We start from the raw sequence: 26,203 nt of genomic DNA on the forward strand, positions 1-26,203 counted from the left end.
CTTCTGTGTGATCGTCCCCATCTTTTGAAAGTTTATTTCAGGAACTCTTCCTTGAATGACAGTTGTTAGTGTTTATTTTGCTCCTTCTATTTGCCCCCCCCCCTTTACTAAGATACAGCTAACAGGTACCACTGAGTGAGTTGCAGGTGTGCGGTGTGATTGATGCTCATGTATGCTGCACAGCGATTTCCACAGCGAGATTAATTAACACACCCATCACCTCACATAGCTTTTTCTGTCTGTGGGGGGAGGGGAAATTTAAAAATCTACTCTCTTACAATAAAAAAAAAAAAAGAAAGGAAAAAAAATCTACTCTCTTAGTGACTTTCAAATGCAGGGACACTGCTGTTACCTGTGGTCACCGCGCACTCCTTCCCGCCGGGGCCGCTCCCCTGAGGACGGGACCCCCACGCGCGCCCCACCCTGTGTGCCTGCTCTCCCAGTCACTCGTGTCCTGGGCTCTCTCTGCCTCCAGGATTTGTCACGTCCTTGCGAATGCTTGAGATCTCTTTCCGACGTGTTTTTATGATCAAGATGTCCTGACTCTCTTGTCGTCCGTTTTCCTTATTCATTTATTTTATTTCCTTTTTTATTGGTTTTTATCTTTCATCACTTAGTTTCAAAAGTGAGACCATATCCGGATAAAAATAAGCAGCTTAATATTTTTGTAAACTTCAGCGTGTTGTTTTCCGTACATGTCAAGGTTACAGTGCTTTTCCTTTTTAAAAAGTAATTAATTAATTAATTTTGCTTTATTTTCATTTTTTAAACTGAAGTGCGGTCGGTTTACAATGTTGTGTCAGTTTCTGGTGTGCATTCTTCGCTCTTGTGTTCTGTCTTACTCTGCATCTGAAATGCTTTCCTCATATTTCTAATGACCTCCTGGGCGACGGGAGCTCGTCTCTGAGTTTTCCTGCTTTGAGTGGCCTGTCCTCACATTTACACCGTCGATCTGGTGCAGTCGGCTGGCTCTGCAGTCAGGCGCAGCCTCGCTCTGTTTCTGTGCCTCTTCTGCACGTTTGGTGACGTGCGGGGACGGCACTCGGCTCTTTCCTCTCCTTCTTACAAGGATTTGGTGGACGATTTGATTTTGATCCTCTTCTGTTGCTCATTTTTTATGTAGAACTGGTTTTTCCAAGCTCTTAGAAGGAGGCCTGTTCAGAACAGCTTTTCGATGCTCACAGAGCTCCACCTCTTGCTTTCCTGCAGTTAAAACAACCCCGCAGTGGCCTGAGGCTGCCTGACTGTCCCGCCCCTCTAGCTTCCCCTCTGACCTTTGTCTCCATCGTCCTGAACGTGGGGCCTCGGAGGCTGCGGGCTCTGACCTGGAGGGAGCCCCGAGGGGCTGCTTCTCACTTCGTAGCCTTAACATGTGCGAGCAGAACAGCCGCCGTCTCTGCATTCCTCCTCCTTCTCACAGCGTCCTTCGCCGGAAGTGCACTGCAGTCCTCCATCCTGAGTGCTGCGTGACGCTGGCCTCATCGCAGAGCTTTGTCGTAGAGCCACGCGCGTCACCGTCGGGGCTCCACCCCGGCCCCCGCAGACACGGGTGTCTCCTGTCTCCTCTGGGGGACAGTGTGGCTGGGGTGCCCACGTCTTCCCTCTGGGGAAGGGCTGTCGGAGTTCCGCCTTCCCGCCTGCATTCGTGTTCCCGGAGAAGAGGGTTCTCGCCCCGCGCAGGAAAACACCCGAGAGCGAGGCACAGTAAAGTGAGAGCAGGTTTACTTAGAGAGACGCACGCTCCGCAGACGGACTGCGGGCGGCCCAGGAGGCGAGCGCGCGGCCTGCGTGGCGCAGGGCTGTCCGCTGCTGCGGGCTTGTGACTTCACGCGCGCGCGTGCGGGAGAAGGAGCCCGGCTGCGCGGGGGAGGCGCGGGTGCTCCCAGGAACTGCGCCCCGGGGGTGCGCCATGAGGCTCGAGGTCACCGGGAAGGAGGCTCCTCCGCTGTCTTGGTTCTGGCCGGTTTGTCCTCAGTTGTCGTGTCGGCCCCTCGGTGGCTGCGCCCGGCCCCTTCCCGCCTGTCTCTCTCAGGCTGGGTGACTCTCGTACACAGGCGCCTGCGAGTGTCCAGCAGCCCGGGAGGATGGCAGGAGCGGGTGGCCCTCGGCGCCGCGGCGTGCTGAGGCCAGGCCTCCTCAGCCGACTCCGGGCAGCCAGGGGCTGCCTCCCTCTTCCCTCCTGGAGCCGCGCCCTCCGCCTGCGCCGGGACGCGCCCTCCCCTCTGCCCTTCTGTTCACACCTGGGCCCTCTGGCCGGCTGCTTTCCGGCCTGCCGACCGGAGGCCCTGCGCTCTTCCCCGGTCCCCGGGCCTGTCCTCACTCTCACGAGCGGGCCTGACCGCTGCACGCTGGGTTGTCAGCGAGGGGTGTTCTCGCCGGCGCTGGCGACGCCCTGGGACTGCGCCGGCACGCGCAGAGCGCGCTGCGGGGCACCGTCTCCCAGTTACTCTCCTGGCTGGGTTCTTCTTTGTTCGCGTGCTTTCTCAGTATTGTGTTTTCACTCTTACGTGGTGGGGATTCGGTTCCTGCGCCCAAGTAGCCAGCTACCCACGAAGCTGGTTTTGTGCATCCGTTCATTTAAAAGACGCTCTGTATTGTAATTAACCGTATCGAGGAAATTCATGTGAAACCCAGCGAAGCTGGCAGCCGTGTGTCCTCACCGCCACATCTCTGGGAAGAACTCCGGGGACTTGGTGACCATTTCCTGAGATAAGCTGTGATTTAATCAACTTGCTTTTCATGTTGCTTTTCTCTTTAAAAGTGTATCTTTTACTTTGGAATAATTTCAGATACCGACCGTGTTTAGGATTCTGGTTGTATTTGACATGATACACCGTGAAGGCCGTGGCGACCAGTTAGCAGAGATTTCGCAGAAGAAAGCAGCCTGTTTGGGATGCTGGCTGCACATCCGCGGCGTGTGTCCTTGAGGTCGTAGGCGGCCCTGCCGGTCGCCCCCAAGGCCCGGAGCTGCTGGCACGTCCCCCTGATTCTCCTTCTTGGGAGGAGAGCGGACGTTCAGCAGCACCGTCCTAAACCACGTGTGCAGAGGCCTGTCTCCTCTTCCACACTGTTTCCAGGTTTGCGCTGAGGTGAATGAGTGAGTCCCGCGGGTAGTCACCCCTTGAAGAGTCTGCAAAGACCTCTGTGTTTTGCGGTAGCGTGTGCCCGCCACCCACGTGGGGACGTTTGCCCCTTTGTTCTGGTCAGTGCATGGCTCTTGCCTGGCCTTCAGGGTTAGGCTAAGGACTGAGTCCTTTGGTTATCAGCCATTCCCACCAGAGAAGGGGGATGGGACAGGGCGCCTTCACCCCCAGCCCCCAAGAGTCCCCCTCCAACCCGAGGGCGTGGAGCTGGCGCAGGCAGAGGGTTGGTTGGGTGGGCTTAGGGGCACCGCGGTCGCCAGGGAGAGGTGTGCTGGCTTGATGGGGACCGAGACAGCGAGGAATCTCGAGCCGGTTTCTGCTGATCTTGAGGCAAAGAGGGTCATGTAGTGACAGGGAAAGTTCACAAGAAAGAATGCAGATACCCATCCTGCGATGGTACCTCAGTAACGCTGAGGGCAGCAAGGATGCTTGCAGCAGGCTTGGGGCATGGAGCAGAGTGAAGCTGCTGAAGAAATGGGAGTCGGAATGATGATTCATTGCCATCAGTGTTTACTCCCTTTCTAAAAGGAAGGACATGCGGACACTAAATAATGCCAAATGCAGCCAGTCATGCAAGCATGTGGGTCCCACCCCGGGGTGTTCACCCTGCCACCCGCCAGCTGGCGTCCAGTGCGCCCAGTCCACGACCGAAGTCTTCATCGCGAGGGGAGGAGGTCCTGGCGCTGACAGGTGATCTACTTAGAGATGATGACTTCTTGACGAGCCGGCAGTTGAAACATTCATGACACGCCTCCCTGTGTTTCCAAATCCATTGTTGGCGGCTGCATAATTAACAGGTGACATTGCTAACTCTGGAAGAAGAGAGAGCTTGCATAATTTGTTTATGAGATAAAGAAGCATGCTGTTTGAGAGCTCTGGTGTGCTCTGCTCTCCGCTAAACATCACTTCTGTTTTCCAAATGTTGGACGACAAAGCACTTTCTGTCTCCAGTTTGGAAATGGAATAGGGCTTAGTCTCCCGTGGACGTGTTGTCCCTCCCTGGGGCCAGTGGAGCCACCCAGGCAGTAACAGTGAGACCTCTGACTCCTGAGAGACGGAGGGCAGTTGGGAACAAGGAGCTAAGTGTGTGGCCACACTTGGGGTGGTAAGTGGCTCTCCTGCCACCTTTGGGGCCCCCCCGGGTCAAGACTTGGCGCCAGCCCAGCCTCGTAACAGCGCCAAGAGGGAGCTCTGTGTGGTGCGGAGAGCCGGGGCAGAGGCGTCCCGCCCACAGCGCGCAGTGGGCCACCCGAGCGCGGACTGTGTGGTTAGGAAGGACGGGATAGCTCTGGGTCTTCTGTACTGGGGACCCACAGAGCCGTGGGCCAGGGCTAACAGGCCTTCTTGATTTCACGCCTGAGGAGCCAGGCTCAGCCCTCAGCATCAGCCCCCAGAGCCCCAGCCCCTGCCAGCACAGGCCTGTGCCCAGGAGGCAGAACGGAGGACGCTCTGTCCTCAGGAGCCAACAGCAAGCTAGCGACACTGCAGTGGCTGGTGAATTCCACCCACTGAGCTCCCCGTGCGGTGGCAGGTCAGCTGCGCGGGTGGCGTCCTGTGGATGTCGGCATCAGTGTCCCCCATCCCAGGCCCACGGCTGGTGGTGCGGATGCCTGTCACAGGGGCATCAGCGCTCATGTTGAAGCGTGTAGAAGCGCTCTGGGGCGGGGGCGGGGGCGGGGGGCACGGCTCAGGGGCAGGGCTGTGTGCACGGCGTGTGCGAGGTCCTGGGTTCAATCCCAGTGCCTCTGTCAAAGGGAAAAGTGAAATAAAATCTCAAAAAGTCTAAAAGAGTGCTCTAGGAATGAGGACATGTTATTACCATTAAAAAAGTTACAGCTAAATTTCACCTTAGAGCAGTTTTATTCTAACCCTTTTTTTTTTCACTTATCAGCTTCTGTTAACTATTTTCTCTCTGGGTACGCGAGTTTATATTTCAGTTATCCTGTCCCGTGCAGGAAGACGTCCACTGAACGCCCACCGCATTGTCCCTAGTTTACCCCGTTGGTGGCCTTGTAAACAGTCACAAACGCGTCTCCGGGGAGAACAGCCCTGATTTGGAGCGCTTGCCGACTGCCTGTGGTGTCAGCGCGCCCGCCCAGCTGATTCCAAGCTCCCCGCGGGCTGCGGCCGAGCGAGCGGCCCCCGCCCCCGGGAGCCGGCGAGCCTCTGCGTCCCCCGGGCTGGAGCCGCGCAGCCCGGCAGCCCCGGAGGGCCAAACGGCCTTTTCCTTTTTATGGTCACATATTGGGCTCTGTTTTCCAAGAGCTGGCTGATCCTAGAAAGTGTGGCTGCAGCGGTGCGAGTCAGCATCACTCTGGGCTGGAGGGCGGCCCGGGAGCTGAGTGAGGAGTCGGCTCTCGTGTGCCAATGAGTGTGCGGCTTCTTCTCAGTTCATCCGCCATCAGTGAGACGTGTCTTTAGAAACGTGATTGACAGATTGTCAGGAGTCATCCTCTCCAGGACTAAAACCTCTCTCTACTTGACCTTGAGAACGTGAGAAGAAACCCCCAGCCCAGAACTGCCTTCCTCTGAGGGCGCGAAGGTCAGACGGGTGCCAGAAGCATGGCCCCCAGCCCAGGGCCTGTGCACACTCCACGTGCCGGCAGAGCCAGTCTGCTTGCCCACGGGGGGCTGGGGTGACTGGTCACAGGAGCCACTCAGGGCGTCTAGGAAGGACCGTGAGCTCACCCTCCTACTGCTGCCGTCCAGCAGGGAAGTGACGGTCACTGTGGGGTCCGGGGAGCAGCACCAGGTGATAGGTCGAGGGGCTTGGGCGGGCGGCCCCGAGCGTGTGGCTGCTCGCGGGCTCCTCCCTCCCACCCTCTGGGGTCGTGTCGCCTGAGAAGGTGGCTTGTGTGAGGCACTGTGAGGAGTGGGTGACACTGGTCGTCTGGTGGGGGGGGCTGCACCTTGATGAAGAGTTGGAGGATTGTTTTTCAGAGAAATGGTTGTGTATGCAACTTATAAATGGGTACAGCTTGTAAGTGACCACACAAAGTCTGTTTGCTTCCATTTCTTTAGTGTTTAGGCTGGCAATGAGAAACTTAGACATGAATTCCTCAAGTTCCAAACATTGAAAACTATCAAGATAAGAGAATGGTATTTCATTTTCTGAGATGTGTCTTATGTCCCTACAGACCCTGCGACGTACTGTGACGTGAGGTCAAGGGTCAGTGGCCTCCCAGCCCCAACTCTCACAGCTGGGGAAGCAGACAGGAGCCCCGAGTGTTCCAGGTGTGGTCACACGCTCCTCAGGGACACCGCCGACTCTCCCTGCTTTTGCTGACACGTGGCCCCTCCGTGTTCGCTCCTGTCTGTGCGGGGCCTCACGTCTGAGGTCCCTGCTCTCAGGCTCAGGTGTTCCCACCCACTCGTCCTCATTTCTCCCCCACAGCCTCACTCGCTGCCTCTCTGACTTTGAGACGGTTGTTTCACGTCTCCCAGTCCAGTCTTCCGCGCTGCATCCCACACGGTACTGATGGTCAGAACGGCCGGAGCTCGTTCATCGTGGCCACTTCTCACTGTACGAATCTAGCAAGACGTTACCTTGTTCAAATCTCAGTTTCTTTATCCAGGAAAGAGATAATAAATTAACTCACAGGTAATTTTTGTGGAAATTAAAATAAAAAATAGATGTATGAATTAAAAAGTGCAACATAAGTGTTAATTGCTACTGATATTCATTTTATTTTTATTATTTTGGGGGGGTAATTAGGTTTATTTATTTATTTATTTGAAGGAGGTACAGGGGATTGAACCCAGGACCTTAATGCATGCTAAGCACACACTCTACCACTGAACCGTAGCCTCCCCCTGGTATTCATTTTAGGCCATAAAAGTAGAGGTGTGAGTCTCCCCCTTTTTCTGAAATTCTTCTGAAGAAGAGAAAAAAGTCCTTTCTCAACCCTGCTCTCAGCACCTGTGGCTGTTTCGGAAACACACCTCAGGACACAGCCAAGCCTTATAGAAAAAGGCCCCTGAGGGTTCAGAGGTTGGAATCATTGAACATGGATTATAAAATAACAGATTAAAAACAAGCTTGGAAATACTCGCAAGGATCAGGAAATGATAAAGCTAATTTGTAGAAGATTGAAGTAGAACTTCCAGAAATACAATATTAAAAACTGAAAAAAACCCTCAATAGATGAGTTTAAGAGAAGTTAACATAGCAAAAAAAAAAAAAAAAAAAAAGAACTAGTGAATTGTAAAACAGCCCCCAATTCCCTAAACAGAAAGCTTCAGGAAGGAAGCTGCAGAAGAACAGATTGGTCCCCAGGATGATTTGGGGAGCGACAGACGTGTGTAACCCAGCGAGCCCTAAGAGAGGGTGTGTGGAGAGGTAACGGTGGGGATTTCCCAGGGCTGCCTAGAGACCCCGATCTAGAAACTTAAGAACCCCAGTTAATCTCCAGCAACACTCAGGCAAGAGGAAATCCATTCTCACATACATTATAATAAAACTGAAAAACAACAGACTCAGAGAATCTTAAAAAAAAAGACAGCAAAAATAAAGACTCAGCGTGTTCAGTTTTCTTTGAGTCCTCAGACATATTCATGAGAGCTTTTAGAAAGTGCTTGCCTGCTAATTCCTTCATTCTTGCTGTTTCTGGGCAACGGACTATCCCTGAGGACCGTCGGGGGCTGGCGCACGATCAGGGTCTGACCAGGCAGAGCAGGAAGACCTCGTCGAATGCTTGGGACGCTCAGTAAAGAGCCCAGGACAGGCCCACCTCAGTAGTGGGGCTAGCCCACATCCAGGGTGAAGGCTCACCTGCGTCCAAGTCAGCCTGGGGTCAGCCTTCAGCGGACCAGCCTGACCCCTGGGAAATTAACTTCCTCTGGAAGAGGAATCCTCAACACTCACCGAGGGAAGGCAGCAAGGCCAGCCGCTCAGAGGCGTGACTGCAAAGCCCAGGGCGCAACGGAAACGGGAAGAAATTGACTCGTTCCTGGGAGACAAACTCCAGAAATGACCGAGACGATAAAAACAGCCAAAAGGAATGTTGAAACAGCTTTTAAATATTTACAAGCAGTTAAAGAAAGTGAATGAATAATACGAACGGGGAATGATGAACAGTGAGTGAATACACAGTGAACAGGGAAGTAGGAAGCACAGAAGAATAACCACAGAATATTCTAGAGCTGGAAACACAGTATCTTAAATGAAAAGAAGTCACTGGATGGGCTGGAGAGCAGCCTAGAAACTGCAGAGGAAAAGTGCACTTGAAGACCTGCCAGGAGAAATTGTCCCAGATGAAGCAACAACGGCAACAAAAAGGCTAGGGAAAGAGGAGCGGCTCTTCCTTGACTTGCGGCTTTAATACCACGAGGCCCAACGAGTGTGAGGCTGAAATATCAGGGAAAGAGGGAGGGAGGCAAGTGTTTGAATAAATAATGATGCAAAACTTCTCCAAACCTGGTGAAAACTCTGAACCTACAGAACTCAAAGGAACTCAGAGGAAAAAGGAAATCACACCATGGCACATTTTAATCAAATTACTGACAACCAGTTATAGAGAAAACATCTTAAAGGTAGCCCAGGATGGGGGGATGTTTCACAGAAAATGACAAAGACGCAAGTGGTGGCTGGCTTCTCACCGGAAGCACTGCAGGGCGGAGACAACGGAGCACCAGCTCGGAGGTGCTGGTTTAAACCCCGTGCTGGAGTTCCGTGTCCATTTAAAACTACCTCATAGAAATGAGGCAAAATGCCGACCCCAGCCGAGATTGGCTTTTATTACTAGCAGAACTGGTAATAAAAAGTCATGTCAGCATCTCCTTATGACAAAGAAAAGTGCCATCACATTGAAACCGACATCTGGAGGAATGAAGACATTGAGGAACAGTAAATACGTGGGTAATACTTTTTTATTTTTCAATTGATTAAAACAATTATTGACAATTTAAAGCAAAAATATTGAAAATACATTATGTAATGTGTAGCGTCTGTGGAAGTAATTTGTATACCAACATTAACATGAGAGACAGAAAGGGAGGCATGAAAGCTTATTGTCGTAACATACTTATACGTACGGCGGTGTGATGTTTTATCAAGGTAAACCACGACAAAGGTGTATTGAAGCCACAGAGGAAAAACTATAGCAATAAAATAAAGAGTAACCAGTAAGTCAATGGAGGACGTAAAATGAAACACTGAAAAGTAAGGTTACAGAAAAAAGAAGCAACACACAACAGATGGGAAAATACGAAACTCACTGCAAGAAGTTGGATTTAAACCCAACTGTATGAATAATTAATTAAATTAACTAAATTAACCAAACTAAACAAAATGCAGGTATTACTAGAATGGATGAAATAATACTGCCCTTAAGGAACAATTTTTGAACATAAAATTAAAAAGACAGAAAATATATTATTTAAAGACACTTATAAGAAAGCTGGAGTAGCAATATCGAGGCAATGAGGGACCTTTACATAAAAAGATAGGAGGATCACAAATCTGTACAAACCTGGTACGTGAGTCTCAGAATACATGAAACATGGACGTACAGACGTACGCAAAAGGAGTACGGCCAAACACACAGCTGCCGGTGAAGGTCCAGCGTTATTCTCCCCGTGGCTGGCAGGGCAGCTGGGCTGGAAGCCGGTGAACACGCGGAAGGCTGGGACAAGTCAGCAGCTAGCCGGTCTGGCGGCTTCAGACGTCACACCTACGAGCAGCAGAATTCACTCCTTCCGAGTCCATGGGAACAGTCGCCAAGGCAGATGGCGTGCTTGACTGTGAAGCAGGTTTCGACACATTTAGATGGACTGAAATTATACAATATATGCTCTCTGACCCCAAAAAAGTTGAACTGGAAATCAACAAGTAGACGTTGGGAAATCCCCAAATATTTAAACAGTAAGTAACACATTTTAAACCATTGTTTCAATGAAGTCACAAGGGAAATCAGAAAATGCTGTGAACTGAGTGACAATGAGAAGACAGCGTGTCAAGGTCCACGGCGGCAGCGAAGCAGTGCCTGGACGGAAACTTGTAACATCCCACCTTCTGTGAGAAAACAGACAGGTTTGAAATCAGTGATCTCAGTTTCCACCTGAAGAATCAAGCAAAGGAAACTGAAAAGTATGTAGAAGAGAGGAAATAATAATACAGAAAACAGAGGACGTCAGTGTCGAGAAGAGCTGGTTCTTTGAGAAGGTCAGTAAATTGACGGCGCTCTAGACAAACTGATCAAAGGGAGGAAGACGGGTCAGGAGCAAGGAGGGGCCATCGCGGCAGAGCCCACATAAATTAAACTGATAACAAGGAGTCACTGTGAAGAATTACGGCAGCGAACTCAACAACTTAGACGAAATGGAAAATTCGTCGCGAGGCACGGACACGAGGAGAGACAGGAAACCCGAACACGCACGCGGGAAGGAGCACGCAGGGTGCGTTCTGCAGTTTTGTTGTTGTCTGCAGCTTCGAGTCCTCTGCTCTTCCTTGCTGCAAAAATAATAATCTCGGCCATGATTTTTCCCACATATGATGTTAAGGTTTGTTTCAGATTTTCCCGTTTGTCTGAACCTTGACTTATAGTCACGCCGAGTTTTGTCAGAGTGCTGGTGTTGCCCAGTGAACACTGACTCTAACAGCGTCAGACTGAACAAAAATGCCGTTCTCTCCTCCTGGTATCAGATGTCAGGGAAATTAAAAATTAACTTTCCGTGTGTCCAGGAACATGGGGCAGAACCAGTGGACATGGCTGGCAGCCAGACTCGTGCCCTGCGGGCGTCTGGGTCTGCGTGAACAGCCAGGGGATGTGACGGTAGCGCCCAAGACTCCTCTAATCCATTCACCACAATCTCTTAAAGCCTGACAAAGACCCAGGCACAGAGCAGGACAGTCAGAGGAGCAGCCTCCTGTTGACAAGCTGCAGGTGGGACGGTAGCGCTCGCCTCCGCAGGTAAGCCCCACGGCGCCGAGCACCAGGTGTCAGTCGGGGGACGCGCTTGCCAGGGCCCCAGGCAACACTGCTTTCACGCTGAGCCTCACGGAATCGCAGGTGAGCGCCTGGGGACTTACCCGTTCTGTCTGATGTTTTACCCCGTTTGCTTTTTTTCTTAAAGCCATTTGCAAAGGTGTTTTCAGTTGATTTTATGAATCTCTGAAGAGCGGCAGGAAGACGTAAGCCGCGGCTCCCTCGAGGACAGAGCTGTAGCACACGGAGTTTCGGGGAGGTACCTGGGTGTCCCCGGGAAGGTTGGACCGCCGGACTTCATCAGCAGAGCCTCTTTTGAACTCTGGATGCTTCCAGGCCTCTGTGACAAGCTCTGTCAAAGTGGAGGCTTTGCTGTGACATTTCATGTCCTAAGCGGTCGGCCTTCCTTAAGCATCTCACACAAACGACTGAGAAGAAGAGAACGTCAAACAGGAGGCAGCGCGGGCTGCAGGAACCGGGAAGTGGCAGCAACCGTGCAGCCCTTCCAGCTCCGCGTGCCTGCATGTGCGCGCGTGTGTGCCTGCGCGCACGCGCGCCTGTGGTGTGTCATGAGCAGGTCCAGCATGTTGCTCGACGTCAGAACTCCATCGGTGGAGTATTTTCTCCATCAGAAGAGTGGTTGTTGAGACACACGCGACGCCACCCGGTGTCCGGTAGGTAGTCTCCGTGGTGTCCCTCCTGTGCACCCTTGAGCTCCCCGGCTCCCAGAGGCACCTGCGTTTGCCTGTGACCGGCACAGCCCCACCTGCTGAGGAGGGAGCTGGCGGTGGCGTGGACTGGAGGGTCGGGGACGGCGCCGTCAGGGGCCGGGGGGCTGGCTGGCTGGGGCAGCGCAGGGGGTGGCGAGCGGGCGCCCCGGAGCGGGCAGCTGCTCCTTGCTCTTGGGGACCAGTGGGATGTGTGGGTGAGGGCGGGGGCTCAGCCTCCCCGAGGGAGCTGGGTCTGGCGGAAGAGAGAACTATCAGAGAGAATGAGGGCCACGGCGTGCGGCCCCTGGGCACCAGACCACTGAGGGTGCGGGAGTCAGTCCCGTGGCCCTCGGGCTGGTGGGGAGGGGCTGCCCTGTGGCGATGACACCGCCCCTGACACTAGGTCTGGTCTGAAGATGCTGGGAAGCGGGCCCAGAGCCACTCTGCCCGACAGGGTCGGGGAGCTGCAGTCTCGTGGGGCCCCAGGTGGGGCTCGGGTCGGGCACCTGTGCGGGTCCTTGGGCGCCAGGGAGGGTGGGTCCACCAAGGCCCTGCCTCCAGGTCTCGGCCTGGCCCCAGGCCCCATGTTGAGGGTGGAAACTGTCGCCCCGCTGGTCCCTCTTCCCTCTTGGACCAAAGCACTCTGCCGGTCAATACGTGGCGAGGGGGAGGCTGGCGGGGTCTGAGAACAGCGCCAGCGGAAACGGCCTGCGCTTGCAGCCGCCCTCCCGGGGCCGCTCCGGTGACGGCATCCTCTTTGACAGCCTGGAGGTGAAGCGTGTCTTATAAATAATCCACCAGCCGTCTCTTCTGCTCCGTCAGCCTGGCTGCTCTCAGAGGGGTGAAGTTCCTCATCGGAGCGGAGTTCAGTCAGACGCGAGCAGCCCAGCGGGCCCTGCCAGGGAAGCTTTCAGGGCCGGGGGACCGGGGCACCTGCATTTCTTCAGGGGTCTCCCGATGATGGTCGTGGGGCTGCGGGTCGAGTCTTTGTCACAACATCCTGGTGAGTGACGGCGAGTTTCGGCGCCAGCCTGCAGGCTGTGACACGGCACCTTGCTCATCTCACCCGGGGGCCTGGGGTGGCCCTCAGACGCAGCTGACATGCCCAGGGCCCCCTTGCCCCTGTTATCACGTGCCCACCCCCCACCGCTTTGAGATCATCTCATAGAAAGTCTGGAAGTTCGGGAAGTTTCACTAGCCAGACCGAGCAAAGCGCAGCTCTGGAAGGGCCCGGGGTCTTAACCACAAACCTCATGGGAAACCGTCGGTGGCTCACCTGCCGTAATCACATCAGCGTCCCCACCGCCTGGTGTCTCAGTGGCTCCCGCCCCGGAGGGAAGGTCTTCAGCCCCGAGCTGCCCCCGCAGGGGCTGTGAGCTCCAGCCTGTCCTGTCCTCGATGCCCGGGAAGCTTCTCTTAGAACAAAGCTGACAGGCAGTTTTGCTTGGGGGGGTGAGCCTGCATCTTGACCTGGGGGCCCGTCCAGGTTGGGGTGTGGGTCTGCTCCCCCGAACACTGACCTTGCCAACCTCACAGAGCCTAAAGGGTGCCGAGTGGTGACGCAGGCTGTGGCTCCCAGAGGTTGACCCCTCCAGTGACCTTCGGGGCCCTGGAGCAAGGCTGGTCCTCAGCTCTCGTCTCCCGCTGGAGCCCCCCTCCCCACACCTGCAGCCCCTCGGGCCCAGCCACACACTGCACAGGAGCCGCTGCTCCCCCCGTGGTGAAGTGTTGCCGGCCCTTCTGACAGCTCCGGGGGCCTGCTTTCTTTCCTTCTTCCGTGTTGCCCTCTTCCTATTGACTTTTTACCAAAACGAGGAGGGGCAGTCACTCAAGGCACATCGGACGCCAATGTGAGAATGAAGCGGGGGGGCTGGTCTCACTGGGTCGGATCTCCCCAAAGATGCTCGACACTTGCCAGCGTCCTTCCCAAGGCTCCACGGGGCTGCAGACGCCCCGGGAGCTGCTCATCGTGACACAGGGCCCCCTGCGCAGCCCTCCCTCACTCTGGCCCTGACGCACGCGTGCCTGTGAGCGTGGGTGGGTGTGCAGGCAGGAGGGGAGAGGTGGGTGGAGCGTGAGGCTGACCAGACTCAAGCTTTGGGACCCCTGCCCGGGACCCCTGCACGGCCCCTGCCAACGCCATCCCTAACGTTCGACACTTGATTTTCAGTGCTTTATCTGAGGGGGGCCCCCAAATGTTTGCCCTTGAGACCCTGAGAAACTTGGGCCCTCCCTGGGTCCAAGCCAAGGGGCCCTGTGGCAGGCAGGTTGAGGTCACAGCACTGGTCCTGGCGCACCGGCAGCGCGGCCTGGGGCACCTGTCAAAGGTGTGCCTCACGGGATGCACGTGGTGCTCGCCAGGTCCTCCCACGGCCCTGAAGACCGGCTCCCTCTGCCTGCTGTGGGGCGGGGCATCCTCTGCTCTGCCTCAAGGTGTGGGTACCCACCGTGGCCCTGATCCTTCTCCCCCGTCCTCCACGGCCCCCTGCCCATGGCCTCATGTATGACTCGTAAGTGCCTGTCTCCACCTCACGTCCTTAGAATGAGTCCTTGGACGTGTATCTAACTGATTATTTAACTCCTCAAATACACATGAAAATGAGCACCTCCCAGGCCACCGAGAAGCGCTCATCAGTCAAGACAGACCCTCAGTTTCTCTCTGGAACCTTTGGGTGCCCAGGAAAGAGATCGCTCACTTTTGTCCATTCAGTATTCAACTCCTAGGACGATAGACTGTCAACCCTCTGAGACCCCTGGAGAAAAGATCAAGGGCCGGGACCCCCTGGAGGCAAAGGGGCAGGCGCGGATCACCAAGCGCGGGAGGGAGACAGGCGACGTCACTGCAGAGCCTACACACTAATGGGACGACGAGGGAGGTCATGAACACCTCTGCTTCCACACTCTCCCGGTTTTCCACGGGACTGTCGACCCATCGTGACGCCAGCACCACGCTGAATTAGCCACTGGAGCTGTGTGGTGAGCCTCCCGGGCAGGCGGGTCAGGACCCCAGCTTCGTTCACCTGTTTTTATTGTTGTTGTTCATCTTCTTTGAGATGGTCTTGGTTTCCTAGGCTCTCCGCATTTCCACACAAATTATCGAATCAATTTGTCAGTGTCTACCAAAGAACTTGCAGGGATTTTGATTGAAATTCCATTAAATCTATAGAGAACTTTAGGGCAAATTGACATCTTAACATTAAAAAAAGTTTCCCATCCACTGAACTTGTTATATTGTTCCATTTATTTAGGTTTTTTTTAACGTCCCTCAGCAATGTTTTGTTATTTTACATGTATAGGTTTTGCACATATGCCGTATATTTCGATGTTATTGGTATTTAAAAAATTCTATTTACCAATTGCTTTGTTGGTAGCATATGGAAATACTGCTAAGAGATTTTTATATACTGGCCTTGTGTCGAGTGCCTTTGCAAATGTATTTAATCCTAATATTTTGTAGACTATTTTAGCTTTGTGCGTACATGAACATGTGTGAACAGTGGCAATTTCGCTCCTTCCGGCTTCACGTTTATATATGCATTTATTTACGTTTGAGCTTGTCTTACTGTCCTGGATGGGACTCACAGAGCAATTGTTAATGGACGTGGTAAGAGTGGACGTCCTTGTCTGTTCCTGACCTAAGGGGGCAAGTGTTCGATATTTCACCATTAAGCTTGACGTTCGCTGCCCGTGGGGCGTGTGTGTGTGTGTGTGTGAGGTTCTCTTTAGTCAATGAAGGCCCTCTATTCCTAGTTTGCTGAGGGTGTGAGACATGAACTGGTATTGAGTTTTATCTGCTGCGTCTATTGACAGGATCGTATGATATCTTCCCTTTATTTTGTTAATGTAATCTTTGCTTATATTCCTAACGTTTCATTATAAAAATTTTCAAACGTAAAACACGGCAGGACGTACAGGGACGCCCACTGCCCGGGTGCTTCTTCCCCATCTGCTGTGCCGCATGTGTCTTTCTCTCTCCATCCGGTCTGTTTGTTGTAAATTCTGACGTCTTTCTAACTTGCTGTCAGTAGACCTGATTCTTAAACATCGCCGCGTGCGCCTCCCTGAGGAGAACTGAACACGTCTGTGTGCTAGTTTTGTCTTGCGTTCTAACGCACACATCTTGAGTGCACCGCGTGGTAAGTTTTGCCAAATGTGTGTATCTGTGCGACACAACCCTCTGTCAAGACGCAGAGCACTGTCACTGCCACGGAAACTGTCTCGCAGCCCCTTCCAGCCAGTCCCCGCCCCGCTCGCCGCCCCCGGGTGACAGCGTTCAGATTTGGCTTCCCCAGGGAACAGCTTAGCTTGCTCTGAGGTTGTACTTGACGGCCCCGCGCGGCACGCACTTCTGGGGTCTGGCTGCTCTCACTTGAGGCGATGTTTCTGAGATTTAGTTGTGTAGTTGTGTGCGTTGGTGACTCATTCCTTTGTGTTGCTGAGTTGAACTCCTTGTTCAGATATATTAACTTTTTTATCCATTCTCCCGTTGATGGACCCCAAGGTTGTTCCCAGCTTCTCACGGCGATAAGCCGCCGTGAGCACTCCTGCGCACGCCGTCCCGTGGCTGCACTCTCGCTGTTCTTTGGTGGGTTCTTGGGAGTGGATTCCTGGGCCGTAGGGTCGTTGGATGTTTATTTTTATAAGACATTTCCAGGACGGTTGTATCACTTCACATTCCTGCCAGCCCCCTTTGCCCCCTGGTCCCCGTGAACACTGGGTATTACCAATAATTTTAGTGTCAGCCACTCTGACGGGGGCTAGCGTGTCTCTGATGAGAAATGATGCTGAGAATTATTGATGTGCTGGTTACCCATTTATATGTTCTTCACATACACAAATATATGTACCATCGTTTGCCTACTTTTTTTTTTTTTTACTGTGGTCTTCGTTTACATTATTAAGTTGCCAAAGAAGTTCACTATATACTCTAAATATAAACTCCAAATATATATTTTGGGAATGTTGCCTCCCAAAATATGGTCTGACTATTCAGTTGAAAATTTACTGTACACCAGAAGTTGACACAACGTTGTGAGCTGATTGCACTTCAATAAAAAAGAAAGTTTAAACTTTGGTGAAGTCTGGTTATCAAGTTAGTGGCTGTTGCCTCCCGTCTTTGTCTCAGGAGACGCGGCCCATCCGGGCTGGGACGCTCTCCTTCTGTGCCTTCTTCCGCAAGTCCGTGGCTCTCGTGTTCACACTTGGGTCTGAGCTGAGTTAACTTCTGTGTTTGCTGTGCGGTTGGGCTGGGGCTCGCTGTGTCCGTGTGGGTATCCAGCTGTCCCGGAGCCCTGTGTTCAGAGCCCTGTTTCCCAGGCCGGCGCTTCGGTCTTTGTCGGCCTCCAGCGCCCCCGGCAGCAGGGACTGTGTCCGCGTCGGGGTGTCGGCCGCCCTGCCCAGCTCTGCGCTCCCCTGTTACCGCAGCTCTCATGGGCCTGGGAGTCGGCAGGGTTTCCCCCAACTCAGGCGTCTTTTCCATCGCTTTGGCTATTCTAGGTCCTTTTCTTTCTTAAATATAAATTTTTAATTAGCCTGCCAGTTTCTACAATAAAAACCTCTGCTGGCATTTTCAAAGGGTTGTATTTAAATAACAGACATATCCGGGGAGAACAGACAGCTTAATTGTGCTGAATTTTCCAGTCCAGAACATGCTGTATCTCTCCATTTATTTAAATCTTCTCGAATTTGTCTCAGAAATGTTTTGTAGTTTTCTCTGTGGAAATGTGCACATTAAAAAACCACATATCCTTAGTACTTTGTGGGTTTTGATGCTATTGTAAATGAAAGATCTTAAGTTTTATTTTGCAGTCGTTTGCTGCTGGCACATGAACGTACAGCTGATTTTTGTTTACTCACCTCAAGTCCGACGCGTGTGGCGAGCCCACCTGTAACGTCTAATGGTTGTCTGAAGACCAGGCCAGCGCTGCCAGGAAACGGCGAAGTGAGCAGCCGTGTCTCGCTTCTCAACTTAGCGGGAGAGTTCTGCCAGATGCCTTGTATTTCACTGCTGAAACGATGGTGCGGTGTTTCTCGTCCAGTGGGTTAACACAGTGAACTAGGCCGGCTGGCGTTGAGCTGGTCTGGCGTTTCTGGCGTTTCTGGCGCCAGGCCTCTTGGCCACGACGCGTCACAGCGGGCGCTGCAGGGAAGGAGGCCCGGCTCTCCGCGCCGAGTGAGTCGCTGGGCTGGACTCGTCAGCGCCGTGCTCCTGAGGGAAACGGCCGTGGCTTTCCGCTCTTGGAATGCCGTCCGCTGATGGCGCTAGTGTCGGCCTGACTCCGTGCAGTCAGCTGGAAGGGCTTCCCTCCCCTCCGTCCTCTGAAGGAGCTTCTATGCCGTCGTCGCTCTTTCTTTCTTGTCTGGGACAACTTGCCAGGAAAGAGTCTGGATCTGGAGCCTTTTATTAAAAAATTAGTATCATCAACCGACGTCACTCTGTTTGCAGTCTTCTGTCTTTTGCGTTCTGGGAGGCGGTTTTAGGCAATCCGCTTCCTCCTTCCGAGCCGCGCAGTTAGTGGCGCGCGTTCGTGCGGGGTGTCTTTTTACTAAGGTGTGCTGGGTCTGCAGCAACGTGCCTTTTTTCCCCTTTCGGGCTTTGAAATTTGTGATTTCTGTTTTCTTGTCCATTCTTGATGAGTTTTACCAATTTTACGAGTCTTCTCACAGGACCAGTTGTTAAACGTCCTCTCCCCTGTCGCACGTCTGCTGCGCTGCGGACTTCATTTCTGGCTTCCTTCTGTTACCGCTAGGCTTTGCTTGCAGGTGTGCCTCCGTAGTGCTTTTAGGGAGAAGCTTAGATAATTGGCTCCTATTCTTTCCTATTTTAAATACAAGCTTTGAAACTGTAAATGCACCTTTCACATAGAGCTTTCGCTACGTCTCGCCGGTGCCAACACGCCTCATTTCAGTTAGCTTTCAACTGACAACATGTTGCAGTTTTCACCGTGATTTCTTCTTTGAGTCGCGTGTTTCGGCTACTGATTCCTGGGTTCCTTACACCAAGCAGAGAACATAGTCTGTGAGAATTTGGTTCTTAGACATAGCTTGGACTTACTTCCTGGCCAGAGTGGTCAGTCTAAACAAATGTCCCATTTATACCTTTAAAAAATGTATGTTCCGCAGTAGCTGATGGAATGATCGACATACGTCCACTCTTTCGTTACCTAGTTGTGTGATGATAATCTGTGTTTTTACTGATTTTTGGTCTTTTTTTCAATCAGTTATTGAGACATATGTCTTTAAAATCTTCAGCTATATTGGCCTATTTATTGAATTCTGTACTTTCTCTATTTTCCAGTTGTGTGTACAAATGTAGGTTTTTAATATCCTTCTGTTCTATGACTCATTTATTGTCATGAAATATCCCCATGACGCTCACCTCGGGTTATGCCTTTCCTTGCAGTAACGTCGCACGACCTCTCCTGTGTGACCTCTGCTCTCCCCTTGTCTAGGGCTTGCTTGTTCCCCGTGCTTTGCCTCAGCCTCGGTCGCTGTGCTTCACGTATGTCTCTTGTAAGCAGCATATAGTCGGAATGTTTTTTCTTTTAAAGAAGCCAGTCTGACAGGCTTTCTCATAATTAAGGTGCTTAGTCCATTAACATTTAATTTCCTACACTCGTGGTTGGATGGCCAGTCTAACGTCTTGTCGTTTGCTCTCTGCTCATTCTGTCTGCCCTTTGTTTGTGTTCCTCCTTTCTTTTTCTAGATCAACCAAGTGTTTTTGTTGCTTCATTTTCCCCTCCTCTACTGGTATTATGGTGACATGCTTCTCACCTCCCCGTAGTTTACAAAGCACGCATATTTAATTTATAAAAATCTTAAATTAGTACTTCACCCCTTCCTGAGCAAACAGTGAACCTGCAGAAGTTTTTTTGTCATGTTCCCACTCTCGCTTTCTGTGCCATTGGCGTTATGTTTTGCTTCTACCTTTGTTAGGAGCACTGCAAGATGTCTTCATGGTCGTTGCTGTAAGCAATGAACGCTCTCCGACCTGCTCTGAAGTTGGCCCTTCCTCGTGCTCCTCATAGCCTCGCGCGTTTGCATGCTTTCTTTCCTTTCCTTCAGGCAAAGTTTTGTTTTTTATACCTTATAATGCAAATTTATACAATTTTGGGGTGCAAACATCTTTATGTTGCCTCCAGCATTTAAAGAATACTTTGCTGGGTGTGGACGTCTAGGCTGGCCGTCTTTTCCTTTCCTTCCAGCACAAAAAGGCAGCTTTCCAGTGTCCTGTGACTCCCGTGGTTTCTGTCGAAAAGTCACTCATCGGTCTTACTGTTTTTCCTCTTTGAAAGCACTGCCGTTTTCCCTCTGGCTAAGTTTTAGGTTTTTTTCTTTGTAGCTGGTTTTCAACAGTTTGACTATAAAGTGTCCAGGCATTTTTTAAACAAAGTGTTTGTGTTTATGGAGCTTCTTGTGTCTTCGTGTTGACACCTTTCCTCTTGAAAACCCTGGTACCTTCGTACACAGTCCCACTCCCTCGCTTTTTCCTTGTGGGATGGGATTATTTGACAATTAGTCCTTTTTTCTTCATAAGCTCTATGTATCCTTTTTAGTCTATTTTGTTCTTTTCATTCTTTCTGGGTTTCTGTTCAGTATTATTATTAACCTGTTTTTCCGTTGTTTAATCCTGTTTTCAGCTATGCTCAATCTATTAGCAATCCCTCTTGATGGAATGGTAAATTCACATACTATATTTTTCAGCTGTAGAATGCCAGTGAAATTCTTCTGCGTGATTCCTATTCTCTATTGGGTTTTCTTATCTTTAATCTATTTTATCTCTTGCCTATTTTAAAATTATATTTATGAGTTATTTTAAAGTCCTTGTTTGGTAACTCCCAAATCTGATTTATCTGTGAATATGGTTGTAATTTCTGTTATCTTTCTATTAACTATTATCAAGTTTTCCCTCTTTATGTTTCTCATAGCATTTAATGGTATGTTGGACAGTGTGATCAAAAGAACCAGGAGTCAAAGGTGATGTCACTTCACCTGGAGGTGTTTCGTCTGCTCTTCTCTTAGGAAGACAGGGCAAGGGCAGGTCACGTCCACCAGCTGGGGATTACCCTGGATTGGGGTTGGGGGGTCATTGGAGCTAGACTCAGTTCACCCTGAGTCGTTCGTCTTCTTAGGGTTTCAAAACCTGGCCAACTTCTTGATGGGAGAGCCACCATGCTTGCTGCAGGCCCCTCACTTAAGTGGGAACTTCATCTCTCAAGTACTGAGAGTACAGGAACTTCATTTTGCCTCTGGCCCAGCGCCGAAGCTCCAGCTCGTCTGGCTCTCGCCGCTCCCACTGCTCTCTAAGGTCTTCAAAGCTGTGATGTTTTCATTTTGCCCAGCTTTCCCTAGACTTCACAGCTGTGCATGCCCTGCTGATACCTGCTACATTTCACTTGGAAGTTAAAGTCCCAATAATGTTTTTCTTTAAATGCACATTATTATCTACATTGACTTCCACTGATGAAGGAAGTTATTTAAAGCCAGTTAATGCAACAATTTAATCCATAAAACCCTCATGTTCATGGGGGGCCCTGGAATTCGATGGAGGCTGCACAGGAAAGACATGATGTAGGGGACACAGGATGTCCCAGTGAAGTCTCCTCTGCCTCCTCCAGGCACTTTGATGTGTCCCACCACCGACTGTGTTCCAGGCTCCCTTCTGCTATGTCCAGCTGTGGGTGGGGAGAAAGCGTGAGGAGACAGATCGCAGGAAACGCTGAATGGGGAACGATGAGGAAATTCATTAGTGGGAGGAAAAGGAAAGATGTTGGACGGCCTATTCTGAGTACTTTCGCCTCCAGAACCAGACTCAGAATAACATCCCCCAGAGAGAATTCAGGAAGCCCCTCTGGCCCCTCAGCCCGTCTGAGGCTGCAGAGCCTCCCCACTGTGGTTGGGACCCTGGGCTCTGCCCTCTGCTCCCAGACTTGGCTGCCCTTCCTGTGCGCCCAGTCTTGCCCCAGAAAGGGGACCAGGCACTGATCTACACACAGTTAGCTCGTGATCCTTCAGGAGGTGGAAAGACAAGATTCTTGCAAACACCGTGAGTGTCTGCTGGCTGAGCTGATGCAGAGTGGGAGGGCCCCGCCTGGCACTTGTTAACTGACTGCGGCCTGGGAGAGACAAAGGGAAAGCTCAGCTTGGAGGCATCTGTTTGCTTGTGAACTGTGACAGAGACACGGAGAAGCCTTTCCCTGTATCATCAGCCCAGGGAGAGCCATTTGGAGGATGGGAGTGCTAGCCATCAATCTCCCCGGGCACGCGGTGTCTCTGTTTAATAGCTGATAGGGCGTCTCCAAAGGGCTTTTCTTGCTCTTTGTTCAAAATGACATATAATGGGCCTGGACTTATCAGTGTTTCTGAATGCATTTTCGGTGCTCCGTCCCCACTGGGGGATTTGGTCCATTCTAATGGATATGTGCAGGATTGATTTTGGGCTTGGTATAATTTAATCCATCAATTCAACATTAAGTGAATATGCAAAGGAGTTTCTTTGCAGATGAAAAACAGAAGAGGGACATTCTTATTAATTTGAAGTGGACTTGAGAAACGGAAGTCACCTGCTGCTGTTAGTGTCTGCTGTAGAGTCCGGTGACTGGGCCATTAGGGGGCTATGTGGGTCCTGAGCAGCTAAGACCAGTCCCCAGCCATTCAGGGGTTCTGGAAGCCCAGCGCTCATGGGAATGGAGGACTGTGGCCCTGCTGAGGGCTTCACTGGGTGAGGAGAGCTGGCATTGTGGCTCTGAGCTCTGAGTAAGAGGCCAGGACCCAGAGTGCTGGTGCATTATTTGAAATCACATCAAAAGCCCAGGATTGGACAACAGAGTTAACTGATTTCAGATTTCTCTGGTCCCAGACGTGTGACCAGAATGAAACATTGAACAAAACGGCGGGGGGGGAGGGAGGGAGAACAAAGGTCCTCTCAAGCTCACACGGCAGCTGGGGAAACACAGAGCCCTTAGCCCCACGGTGACGTCTGGAGGCGCAGCCAAGTCTGCAGCCTCGAGCCTGCGTGGTGCTTGGGGACCTGGCCCTGGCCCTTTACAAGGTGGTCAAGAGCGAGGCAGCCCAATTTAGGTGGTTGCCGGAGCTGGGTCATGCTGAGCCCCAGTGACGCTCTGACTCGCCCCAGCTGGGGCAGCAGGGCTCCCCTCTTCTGCAGCCTTTACTTTTTGAGTGCCAGACCCCTTGATTGCCCCCACCTTCTCGCCGTGAGTTCAGGAACCAGATGCCAGTGGTTTTGTTCACTGGAGGCTGGCAAGTGTCCCACCGAGAGCTTCCATCTGGGCCTCATTCTGTTTCATCACGAGCACCTTGGAGAGCTCCCTTCCAGGCTGCTCCCTGCAGGCCTGTGGATTGGGGCAGAAGCCAATCCAGGGCCTTGGTCAGCTCTGTCTAACGACAGCCAACTGTGCATGGACTGGGCCCTGTGATGGTGAGCAGGATGGAGTCAAACCCCACGGTGCCATGGACCACTACTGCTATAAACCTGTAGGTTTAAATACAACTTTAAATACATGAAAGTCTTCTCAGATGTGCGAGCTAATAGAAAGCAGATGCAAACCCTGTTTCCACTGCAGCCAGCCTGATCGCTATCTGACAACTTTCTTCACTGTAGAACCCAGAGCAAATTAGACATCTGATTCTTCTTTACCTTCAAGTATAATGTAGCTCACCCTTCGAGAAAGTGGGGATTTAGGGCAAAAGTATGGTTTTTACTACTGGAGACTGTTTGAAGGATGGAAGGAGAATGTTGGTGGACAGGTGACCTCCTCACAGACCAAGCAGTCACTTTCTAATGACACTTCCATAATACCTACATGATAACTAAGGATGCACCTTGAAGGTATCAGGGTTTATAACTGCCCCCTCCCCAAAACTACTGCTGTGTAGCCGTCAGGAGGGTCACTGTTTCCATCAGAAAGCCTCACTTCCCATGGCTGCTAGCAGAACTGACCAGAATTTGCTTCCCCTTTGAAACAGCCCTACCATGGGCCCCAATTTATCTTCTCTGCCCTGTCTCATCACACCTGGGATATGCTCCCTCTGGTCCTCCTGGCACAAGGAGGCTGCCGCAGCCACCTGGAGCAGCAATGGCCCAGCGCGTGCAGCCTCTGTCTCCTTGGGGGTCTGCTGGGGCCCCCATGTGCAGCCGGGTCTCTGAGCTCTGTGAGCCCCCAGAAATGCTTTCTCCTCAGTTGTTCACTCTGGTGGTGTCCCTGACCTAGCACAGCTCTGTGTCAGGTGTCTGGACTCATCCTGGCTCTAGGGTTTTGTGTGGACAGGTGGACAGATGTAGGCTGTGCAGATGACTCAGGGCTCTCCCCATTCGAGCTGTCGCCTCAGGCCAGGCTGCCACAGGGGTCAGGGAGCCCTCAAGTGCTGTGTCCAGAAACAATGACTCTAACAGGCAAAAGCACCGTGAACAGTGGGGAACTCTGACCTTCGTGGGTGCAGGGGTGCCCACATGTGTGGGTGTGTCTGCCTGGCCTGAGTGTGCTGGCAGGGACAGTGTGAGCTGGGCCTGCCACCCACCCCACGATTCAGCACCCGGGACAGCTCCCTGTACTCCAGTGATGACGCCAACCTTTCAGAACCCTGGCCCATTCCCTCAGTTGAGATGACCCAAATCTTTGGAAACCTAGGCCTCATTGCTTCCTACAAAATAAGTGAACTTTGGCCGTGACCAGCTGACCCCATGGACACTTGGAAGAAACGATGTCTGACATTATCATCATCAGAGAGCAGGTGTGACCTTTTGTGCTGGGTGCAGCTTGGAAAGGAAGGCCGGGGGTGCTCTCTCATGTCCGTGGTCCCCCATGACCTGGCTGTCACTGGGGAGGGATCAGGCAGGGAAGCCTCCCCAGCCTCATCTACTCTGCAGAACTGGGTCCCTGAGGGCCCTGCCCATCATGTTCCTACCAGCCAACAGCCCTTCTGGGACCAGGTGCTGCCCCTCTAGGCCCCTCCCCAGTGGCTGCCGGCCTCACTTGGCAGGATCAAGACAATGGACTCTTCAGCTGGGAACAAGAAAGCTGAGAACAGCCCAATTTACACCACAGAATCTCCTTGAGGCTCAGAAACTGGCACTGGATTTCTCTGGAAATGGGGTTGAAAGGCCTTGAGATTCAAGGATGAGGATGGAGACCGTCTTGAGGATCAGATCCTCACACTCTGCTCCACTGGTGATGCCCACCCGCCCTGAGACCTTGCCCCCTGTCTGTAGCAGGTGAGCATGGCCTGGGGCTGGGGGATGGAGCTGCTTGGTGTACTCGCCCAGCCCTGCGGGACAGGCTTGCCCTGGGCCTGAAGGCACTGCTGAGGGGTGGGGTGTTAGCTTCCTGAGGCTTCCTACAGGCCGAGTGGTTTAAAACAAAGGGAATATATTCCTTCATTGTTCTGGAGGTCAGAGGTCTGAAACTATGGTGTCGGCAGGACTGTGTCCCCAGGGGCTCTGGGGGAGGACTGTCCTTGGCTTCTTCCAGCTCCTGTGGCTCCTGGCATTCCTTGGGGTCCTTGACTCATGGCCAGTCTCTCTTCACTCCATTGTCACTGTGTCACATCCTCTGTCTTGGTGTTTATCTTTATTGGCCTTTCTCTTACAAGGATCTGTGTAATAGCATTTAGGGCCTGCCCAAAGAACCCAGGATAATGGCTTCATTTTGAGATTTTAAACTCAATTACATCTAAAAGGCCCCTTTTCTAAATAAAGTAATATCCACAGTTTCTGGAGATTAGGGTGCAGACATATATTGAGAGGAACTGGGGGCCTGTTCAGCCCTCTACAGATGGAAACATTATTCTCTGGAGAATCTCACCAGCCCAGGAGAAGAGTCCTGAAGACACTAACATCCAGTGTTCCCAACAGACAGACCACTCATCTGCTAAGGGCTTCCACTCATATGTTTAGTCCTCAGTCTTAATGAGGAGCATATTTTATCAAAAATCTGAGAGAAAAACAAAAGAAACAAACATGAAAGAACAATATGGAGAAAGAGAACATTTGAGGGGAAGAAATCTCTGAAAGAACTCTGTCATTAGTATTCTCAGCAAGTTAAGGAAAGATATTGTACTCCTGAAATAAGAATGCTACAAAAAGGAATGTTCAGCAAGAAAAATTGGAAAAAAAACCTCAAAATAGCAGAAATTTTAAAAAGAATTAAATGATTAGAGGATAAAGTTGAGGAATCTCACATAAAATAAAGCAGAAAAAGGACAAGATGATAGAAAATGGACCAACATTTAAATAATGGGAGTTCCAAAAAGGAAAAAAAAATACTAGAGAGAAAGGAAAAGAGGGGATGAAATCATCAATGAAATAATTCAAGAAAATTTCCTAGAATATTTGGTGTCTCAGAACAATGGGTGAAATAGATTTGGATCAAGGCGCATCATCACAAAGTTCAGAACCCTCGGAGCAAAG

The sequence above is a fragment of the Camelus ferus genome, chromosome 3 (assembly GCF_009834535.1).
Source record: "Camelus ferus isolate YT-003-E chromosome 3, BCGSAC_Cfer_1.0, whole genome shotgun sequence".
Taxonomy (NCBI): Eukaryota; Metazoa; Chordata; class Mammalia; order Artiodactyla; family Camelidae; genus Camelus; species Camelus ferus.